The following is a 10,452-nucleotide window of genomic DNA, read 5'->3' on the forward strand; positions in this document are numbered from 1 at the left end:
GGTTCGGTCCCGGATTGGGGTGTGTGCAGGAGGAAGCCAATCCATGTTTCCTTCTCACATCAGTGTTTATCTCCCTCCTTCTTTCTCCCTTCCTTCCCCACTCTCTAAAACCAATAAGCGTGTCCTTAGGTGAGGATAAAAAATGCTAAATGGGAAGAAAAAAGCAGCACACACTGAAACTAAAACAGATGAACAGTTGTACTACCTAAGTAATGTATGCCAAAGAGAGAGAATCATTGAAGAAAGAAAATTCAGACAGGTCATTGCAGTTAGGACGGCTCGTTGGTTGGTCCACTCGTTCATGCACATGTTACCGAGTGTCTACCAATTTCCCGACGTTTCCTTCTTTAGGGACTAGAACAGAGAAGGAGTCTTTATTTATGGAGTGTGCATTTCAGTTGGGTGAGAGAAATAATAAACAAGTAAATGCATAGCTGGCTAACTTAACTTCTTCTGGTAAGAATTATGAAGACAAGAAAATACGGTACTGTGATAGCAAATGGAAGGAGGCTGAGCGAAGTCAGCCTGAATCATCAGGGAAGGTTTCGCCATTCGATGAATGTTGATTCGGTGTCTGCGGGGTGCTGAGCATTGGAGTCCACTCATCACTGCCTCTTTTACCAGAAACGCTCCCTCTGGTTTCTGGGTGACTTCCAGTCCTATGATGCCACCTAAGGTGCTGTCCTTCACAGCCACCACCTTCAGGCTAAAGCATGTGACTAGTGTCTACTCTTCAAGACCTCTGGGTCAGGAGAGGTCATGTACAGAATATTCTCTTGTCAACTCCACTAAATAAACATTTATTGTGCACCATCTAAATGCCAGGCATGTATCTGTCGTCAGTGAATAACACACACACACACACACACACACACACACACACACCCTATAGAGTTTACTATCTATTTACAGATACATTATGGTTTGAGCCCTCATCTTTTTAATTTTTAACAAAAAGGCAACTTTAAGGCCAGCATTCCTATAAGGAAACCATTTTCTTTGTGCTCGATTAAACTGGGGTTTTAAATATTTGTGAAGCAAATGCTGCATTACTTTATTTGTGAAGCAAATAAAGCATAAAGCAAATGCTTTATTTAGGGGCACATCTCACCCAGCGTTCCTGTACCTTTCGTAATTGCTTTACTGTTACTCAGCTTTGGCCACTAAGTGAAGGGAGACCCTATTTCAATTTGACTATTTAGTGTTTTATATTTCTAGCCTTCTGGTTTATCTTAAGATTTTATTTCCAATTTGTCTATTTTTGAAGTTATTTATTATACTATAAGCGGCCATGAAGCTCTCCTGCACATGCCTTATAGTTCAATCCACTACCTCAAAACTGCTATAGCTAGGTGGGTCTATTTATCTTTCTACTCTTTAATGTATTTCAGCAGACTAAGTAAAATTGGTTGAAGATGCAGAAACATACATCTTATGAGAAAGTGGGCCAACTTAACATCTTCCACTTGGAGGTGGGCATGTTGCCCATCTCCCCCATAGCCATGAAATGATTCCTTACCTTGCAATGATTAGTGAGAAAAAGGTACCTCTTTCCCTCAGCTAAACTCTACAGATTAAAGAACCAGTAGAAGAAATAAAATTTGTTCATAGTTTTTCCATGACTCCAGTGGAGGTTAGAATAACCAGAAACTGATGGGCCATAGAATGTCCACTTCTTTCTCAGTGAAAGAACCTCATGCCACTGCCATTGCGGAAACTGCTCACAGGCAAATGAACAGCATTCAGATTACCCAGGTAAACGGTATCCAGAGAGCAAATAGAATCCGTTTGTTCACATTTTCCCTGTAATAGACACTCATGACTTCTGCAGTGAAAACAAATTAGGGAACGTAAAATTAATACTGCACTTTAGGTGTCCCTGGAAAAGTGTTTTGCTCAAATAATCAAAAGAGAACACACAGATTCAAATCAAAAGGAAATCAGAATAAGAACTAAGAAATATGAGATACCATAGTCCAAACAAAAAGAATTTTTTAAATGAGAAGAAAATGAGTTTATCTTGCATTGATTTGAATCCCCTGTATCTTCTCCCAGTGAGAACAAAGTAAGGTATGGAAGATGGTGACATTCTCTTTAATTCATATTTTTAAAAATGGGCAATACAGTTGCAGTAATTCAAGGCTTGGAGAAAAGCTCATGTTTGGAGGTCACAGGGTGACCAGGCACTTTCAGATTCTGGCTGTGGGGCTGCACAGGACCCAGAGGAGGGCCAGCAGGTGCCTGACGGAACGAGAATCATGGGTAAGAATGAGGGTGGTAGTGAAATAGCCCAAGGAAGGGATGAACCGACGCATAATGCAGATAGGGACATGTTAGATCGGCCCATGGTACCTGTTTTGTAGTGTAAACTTTGGAAACGTGATTTTTCTGATCTTATGCGTCAAGATAAGCTGCTGTTGTTTTCTGCTTCCTGAGCTTATCTAGAGCAATCAGGCAGGTGTGTAGAAGAATTTTTTTCTTCTTTTGCCATCTAATCTATTTTCTATCATTGTGCCACCAGACAATGAACTTCTGACAGGAAGATAGATACGTGATTACAAACCATTGTGTTTTAGCCACCATAGCATTGGTTCTACTGATATTTTTACCACTGTGATAACCACTATATGGAAAGGGTATTGCTTATGGCCAAGGATAGAGGTGTAGCCGCATGAGTTAGAAACTAATGCATCTGAGGGTCTGCACAGTTTAATTCAGAAACTGCTAGCTTTAAGTTTGAATTTTGATTTTTTTCTTTCATAGTTTTCATACTCAAGGAGAATATTTAGCCCTTGCCTGTCAAAGGTGCAAAGTTCTGCTTCATCCGGGAGCCCATGAGAGGAGGCTCTCTGAACTGAGTTTAACATCCAGCTGGAGAGAGTCAGGGTTCAGTAGAGAAACATCTGGGCCGATAAGGGGCTGGGGTGCACTTGGGGGGAGGGTTCCTAAGGAACACAATACTGCTGGCTGTGAAGATGTCTATTATCGTGGGGTCAAGGGCATGGCAAAGTAAGAATCAGGAATCAATTCTGGGCAGCCAGAATCTTATTTCTCCCACTGGCACATGCAGCACTTGGGAATTCTTATGTGAACATGATTCAATAAATGTTTTCTCCATTAGAATTATATATGAAAGAAAAAATTGCATATTTGTTCAAGGATATTGAGTTCCGGATTAAGATGCTTCTAATGCCTAACTGTTCAAAAGATGCTGGTAGGGAAAATAATTTATTTGAGAATATAGTAACAGGTAAAGGCGAAGGACAATTTCCATTTTTTTCTCTTCCCTTTATTTTCTGGTTTGCTTGTGTAATAAGGCCAGGGTATCTTATTTAATCCCGTGTAATAAAACTTTCAGCAATGATAGAAATATTCTATATCTGCACTGTCCAACATGGTAGCCACCAACCATATGTGGACATTAAGCACCTGAAATATGGTTAATGTGCCTGGAAAATAAATTTCATATTTTATTTAATTTTAGCTTATTGAATTTTAAATAGCTACATGTTGCTAGTGGCTACCACACTGATAGGGAGATCTGAGATTGACTAAAACCATAGGTGATAAATTTATCTTCATTGATTACATTGCTTAGATGCTAGAATTAGAATTATTAAAATGTCACAGAGTGTTATCACTTTATAAAAATGAATTTACTTTGGCTTTTACTTTTTAAACCAAGGGAGGAACAGAACATTTTCAGACAGGGTAAGCACCTCGGGCAACACCCTTTCAGGAATAATCTCGCTTCTCCTATTTTGTGTAGGAAATCGGTCTCTGAGTTGCGTACAGAGCAGTACCCGCTCCTGGAGAAGATGCAGCATGATCCTCGGTAGTAATTGAACATGAACTGTCTGAAGGTCACAGTATCTTTGCTTTGTTCAGGAGCACAGTCGCTTGCTTCCACAGTCAGGAGAACCGTCAAAGTGCTGGGTGACAGATATCAGGGGAAGGTTTCAGATGTGGTCAAATTTTGCATGGCAGTTATATTTTTTATCAGAAGTCAAGTAATAGATCTTTCATGATTTTTTACTGATTATTATTAAGGACTGTTCTGTTATATGATCTTTTGCATTCCCCTGTTAACTATATTATGGTAAACCAAAACCTCACTTCAGATCAAGAAATCAGGATGATAGGGAAAACATAGTCTATTGTAATCTCATAAAGAGATGGCAATATGAGACTTTCGGCAAAGATGGAGGCGTAGGTGGAAACACTATGCCTCCTCGCACAACCAAGTTTAAAGACAACAAAGTTTTAGTAATGAAAATGCAACCAAAATACAGAAAATTGAACTGTACGGAAGTCCAACAACAACGAACCATTCAGCCAGACCGGTAAAAGGGGCAGGGTCAGTGGCTGGTGGAGCGGGAAAAAGCAACCAGACCAACCCAGGTGTGCAGGCTGTGGTTGGCGGATCCCAGGCCTGGGGTGGCAACAGGTGGACCCAGTGAGGGCACAGGGCGGCTGGCTGACTGTGGTCACACAGTCACCCTCAGATGGGCCAGGCAGGGGAGCGAGCAGTGAGACAGACCGTGTAACCCAGGGCCCCAGCAATGGAAATTAAAGCCTAAAGGCACCAATTGAAAAAATCTTTTGGGGTTCAGGTGCCGAGAACAGCTCCCATGCTCACAGGGAGTTTGTTGGAGAGACCCACAGGGTCCTGGAGGGTGCACAAGCCCGCACACCTTGGAACCAGCACCAGAAGGGCACAATTTGCCTGTGGGAAGCAGCAGAGGGGACTGAAATCTGAGAGAGAGCATGGAACAAGCACCATTGCCTCTCTCTGACCCTGCCCCCACATACAGCATCACAACCCAGCAACTGGGTCACCCCGCCCTGGTGAGGCTCTGCCCCTCATATGTAACAGGCATGAACAGACTAAAACATTATGGCTCAAGAAGAACAACTCAAAGCCCCAGAGCCAATAACTCTAAGCAACCAAGAAATAGCCAGCCTATCAAATGCACAGTTCAAAATACTGGTGATCAGGATGATCACAGAGCTGGTTGATTTTAGTCACAAATTAGAGGAATAAATGAAGGCTAAACTAAGTGAAATGAAGGGAAATGCACAGGAAACCAATAGTGATGGAAAGAAACTGGGACTCATATCAGTGGAGTGGACAAGAAGGAAGAAAAAATGACCAAACAGAAAAGAATAAAGGAACAAGAATTCAAAAAAATGAGGAGAGGCTTAGGAGCCTCCAGGACACCTTTAAATACTCCAACATCCTATTTATAAGGATACCAGAAGAGGAAGAGGAAGAGCAACAAGTGGAAAACTTATTTGAGCAAATAATAAAGGAGAACTTTCCCAGTCTGGCAAAGGAAATAGACTTTCAGGAAATCCAGGAAGCTCAGAGAGTCCCACAGAAGTTGGACCCAAGAAGGAACACACCAAGGCACATCATAGTTACATTAGCCAAGATTAAAATGAAGGAGAGAATCCTAGAAGCAGCAAGAGATAAGGGGACAGTCACCTACAAAGGAGTTCCCATCAGACTGTCAGCTGATTTCTCAAAAGAGACCTTACAGGCAAGAAGGGGCTGGAAAGAAGTATTCCAAGTCATGAAATCCAAAGACCTACAGCCAAGATTGCTCTATCCTGCAAAGCTTTCATTTAGAATGGAAGGATAGATAAAGCGCTTCTCGGATAAGGTCAAATTCAAGGAGTTCATCATCACCAAGCCCTTATTATATGAAATATTAAAGGGACTTATCTAAGAAAAAGAAGATAAAAAATATGAACAGTGAAAGGGCAGCAAACTCACAGTTATTAACAACCACATCTAAAACAAAAGCAAACTAAGAGGACAGCTAGATCAGGAGAGGAACCATAGAAATGGAGATCACATGGAGGGTTAGAAACAGGGGAGTGGGAGGAGGAGAAGGGGGAAGAAGGTACAGAGAATAAGTAGCATAGACAGTAGGTAGAAAATAGATAGGGGGGAGGGCAAGAATAGTATGGGAAATGTAGAATCTAAAGAACTTGAGACACGTGGACATAAACTAAAGGGGGGAATGGTGGGGGAGGGGGTATGTAGGGTGGGGGTGAATGAAGGGGGAAATGGAACAACTGTAATGGCATAATAAAATATATTAAAAAAGAAAACATTAGCTATGTTGTAAAAATTTTAATTAAATTCATTAAATAAAAAAAGAGATAGTAATATTTGTTCATACTAGATAATATACACCAGGCCAAGAGAAAATTTAAAAAGCTGCAAATATAAATAAGAGCTACTGAAGTGAGTTTCCATTTCTATGAACTTCTTTATGTATCAACCACGTCATTTATACTATGTACAGCATTCTGGCATCATCTGGGGGTAAAAGCTTACATTCTATGGGACATAGAAGTGGCCTTTATGTCAGAATTGTGGCCAGTTATAACAGCAAGCCTTGTGGACATTAGCAATTTGGCCTTCTCATGCTCATCCTCCCTCTTGCAGTCCAAAGAGGCCTCGGCTGATGGCGTGTGGGAGTGGGGTGTCCCAGTGGTTGACCAGAGCCGGTCGTGTGCATCTCTGCCCCACTCTGTGTGCAGTGACATAACGTTGGGACAATGTTGGGAGCTTGAAATTGGCTGTGTTGGGAGTATTCACACTGAGCAATTGTCAAATGCTACAAACCAAGGCTGTTTCATTTTGGGAGAGCTGGTTGTTAAACATTCACCAGATACGGAGGTGACCAGCTGGCTATTCATTGTAATGGTGGCAATAGAAATACACGGAATGGGAGATGAGAGAATTGTGTCCCCTTTCAAATCCTGTCATCTCATTTTCATATCCTAAACAGGGCACCAGAATGTGTATGCCACAATGTTCCAGACTTATTGCTGTCGCCTTTATGATAAGCTTTGGATAATTATTTATGAGCCACTTGCATAAACAGAGCCTCAAATGTGAAGTATTGAAAGAAATTCGTAACTGAAGTGGCAACATCCCGAAGCTGCAGGTAAGCCTTGTCCTTGACCCATCTTATTCAGGATCCTCTAATGTAATAGTTGCCAAGTCTTATCAGGTTCGTGAAGAACATTGAGATGAGTAAGTTAAACATGGTTTTTAGTGCAGCCATCCCAAACTCTCTGGGACCTCACGGTGGATTTAAGAACCCAGGGAAACACATATGCCTCCCTTCTAATACTAAAATTTAGGAAGTTCATTGTATCATACATAGTGTTATGTGCTCATTTCTCACTATTAGGTATAGTTCACTACTGCCTATAATTTTAGTCTCAATTCTGTTTCCTTGTTCTTTTATAACCATACTTTTCCTAATTTCCATAGACTGCGACCTCCTCTTGACTTGGGAAATGAAGAGGAAATGAAAATGGGTAAATCGAGGGTCCCTAGTAAAGTTAACATGTAGATTGTGAATATCTATGAAAATTTCACAATCTCTGTTCCATTTCCTTTTGTCAACTTCCCTCTACAAATGTTTTGCTGACACACAATGTTGTTAGCTTTAAGAATTGCCTTCTCATAACACTATCTTTGAGTTTTTTTCTTTAAATAAAAGAGAAATGAGATTGAACTCAAGATTTTTCAGAATGAGTTGTTACCACAACACTCTTTACTAAAGGGAACTTAATCCCTCCCCTGCCCCCTGCTTCCCTCATTTCGTTAACATTTTACTGTTTAATAAACTCTCCCATGTTGTTGTACCATAGTACTCCTTCCCCTAATTGAAGTAAAAAAATCTTAAAACTCATGTTTTCCAGCATATTTGGAGAAAAACTATCAGATGACATCCCCTATCTTAATATATTCCAGAAAAATCTCTGTCCTGTGCAATCATAGACAATGGTCCCAATAAACATCAATTAGTTTCTATTATAAATGAACACAATAGTGGACAATCATATAGGTCAAAGGATTTGGGGGGCTGAGAGTGTGTTCAGGGAGGTGCGGTGCCAAATTCTGAGCACTGCTTGTTTTTCTAGAGAGACTAGCGATGTCTGCAGCACTGATATCTTTTCTTTGGAAAGCTTTTAAAAAATTTTCCTTTGCAACAAAAATTCTGCTTCAGGTGATGATCAGCACACGGCAAAACAAGAGTCCTGTGAGTCCGATCCCCTCCTTTTGGGTTAGAGATAAGTAAGGGTTTAATTTCCTCTTCTCAACTGGGAGCTCACACGTCTCAGAAAGTAATCCACCTTTTGAAGCAGATGGCAACAAAAATAGTTTCGCTCCAAGTAAAGTCCAAACGCGCACAAGTTATCCTGCCGTGGTTTGTCTCAGAGCTGGACTTACGAGACTAAAGGACAGACAGGAAGAAGAAAAAAAGACTTTGACAATTAACAAGCTTTACATGAAAGAAAACCGACAACACTTCATATAGCAAATACCCAACAAGTGCATCCTTGTAGTTTATGGTGATCGGTTGGTGCTAGACAGATTGGCTTAGGAACTGTGAAGCTGACTGATAATTTTTCACATAAGCACACTTCTTATCCTAATATCTAAATGGCAGAGTCAGAAATTTCTGTGCTGGAACCTTAGCTTCTCTTGGGCCAAGTTTTTACATTGTGTAAGCCTTAGTTTCTTTATAAAATCAGGATAACCACTGTGCCTATGTCACAGGTTTCTTACTGTTATTATTCATTTTTATCTTCACCTCCAAGTCATTCTGTGATCTTACTTGTTTTCATATCTGATGCTATTATCCTATCCCTTCTGCCTACCATTTCCTGTGTGGGACCTGCAATAATTTCCTATTGGTCTCCTTCCCTGTCTTGATTATCTCATTTCCCCTCCTATTGCACAGAAGCTGAAGGGACCAGAAGCAAATAACTGAATCAGCTTATGTTCCCCTCTCCCTTAGAATCTCTTGACATTTTCCTTTTGCCCTTGGAAGGAAAGCCAAACTCCTTTTCAGGGTCGGCAAGGACTTGAGAGATGTCTCCTCCTCGGCTGCATCTTCTCTAGGCTTTTGCACTTACTGTCCCTTTGGCCTGGAAAGGTTCTTCCCGGTTCAGGGCATGTTGTCATTCCCAAGTCCATTGCAGTGGTTCCTCTATTTCATGGGGTTCCTTACTCCTTGATCTCAATGGTCCTCTCCCATCTACTGCCAATCTCAACACCCTGTTTGTTCTCTTCTTCTATGAAGTTAGCTTTTTACATTCACTGTTCTCTTTATCTTGTTCTCCCCGTGGGAATGCAAGCCTCACTGGGTGGGGTAAGGCACCTTCGACGTCTTGTCCACCATCCTACCTCCGGGACTCAGCGATGACGTATAATGCAGCTGTCATGCTCAATAACATCTACATTTACTGAGAACTGTGGTAGGCACTCTTTCAGGGGTTTTACCCACACCTACTGGCAATGATCACAATCTGTGAGGTTGGATTTTATCGCATTTGACACATGAGAATTGAAATATTGTGGCAAAGCTCATTTAGTTAAACACGGTTAAGACCGACATCACAATCAAGGGAGACTAGCTGCAGAGACTTGTACTAAAATTATTTGAAATAAAATAAAGGTATTTCACTCAATCCTGATATTTGTTGAATAAATGAATATTGGGTGATTAGTCTGTGACTTGCACCTAGGAAATGTTAAGAATAAAGCTATTATTAATACTATTTCTATTGGAACAATTTTGTTTCGATCTTGGCTTCCTTCCTCACAGTCGAAGTGACCAGGGGGTGAATTCAGGCGGTTAGGAAGTTGAGTGGCTGTTGCGTCTGGGAACCTTCTCTGAAGCTTGCTGTCTATACTGATTCTGCAGCCGACACGCCACGAGTCCACTTGCCGATTCGGCTTACGGCTCTCTCCCACAGCTTTGTGGAATGCAAATCTTCATGTTAAATGTGAGGATCTAATGCTCCTTGATGTTTCACAAATCTTACTTACAATCAGTGTCACGCTTCAGTGGAAGCCATAGAATATAGTCCAGTGACTGGAAGTCATTTAACAGATTTTCTAGAGATTTACTACTTTTACACTGGGAGCAGAATAAGTGCAGTGGCTGAGCAATGGAGGAGAGACTTGAGAGCTGGGTCGTCATCTAATTCTTACCACAGTCTTTTGTTGGCTTGGCTCATTTCAATTGAATTTGACCTTTAATTTTAAAAGTGAAGTAATTAAAGGAGGTAAATACTTACTTAAATTTAAAATTGCTGCCCTGATTGGGACTAACAACACATCTAAAAAAGACTAGGTAATATGTCAGGTGGGAGAAAGAACACCTGGGCAGAATTCGGTTCCCAGAGTGGTGGGTTCCCTGCCTTCGCCCTGGAGCTTAGAGGACCCTAGTGATTTGTCTCACAAGGTTACTGTGAAGGTTTAAAAATAATCACACACGTGAAACACTCACACAGTGACAAACACATGGCAAATAGGGTTATTTGTCCCAACTCAATTAGAAATATTTTTTAAAACTATTTTGAGATCTTTTATTTTTTTGTATTAGAGACTTCTAGAGACCTAAAAGGATG

The sequence above is a fragment of the Sturnira hondurensis genome, unplaced genomic scaffold (genome assembly GCF_014824575.4).
Source record: "Sturnira hondurensis isolate 20B ecotype Veracruz unplaced genomic scaffold, ASM1482457v3 Scaffold0008640, whole genome shotgun sequence".
In the NCBI taxonomy this organism is placed as follows: Eukaryota; Metazoa; Chordata; class Mammalia; order Chiroptera; family Phyllostomidae; genus Sturnira; species Sturnira hondurensis.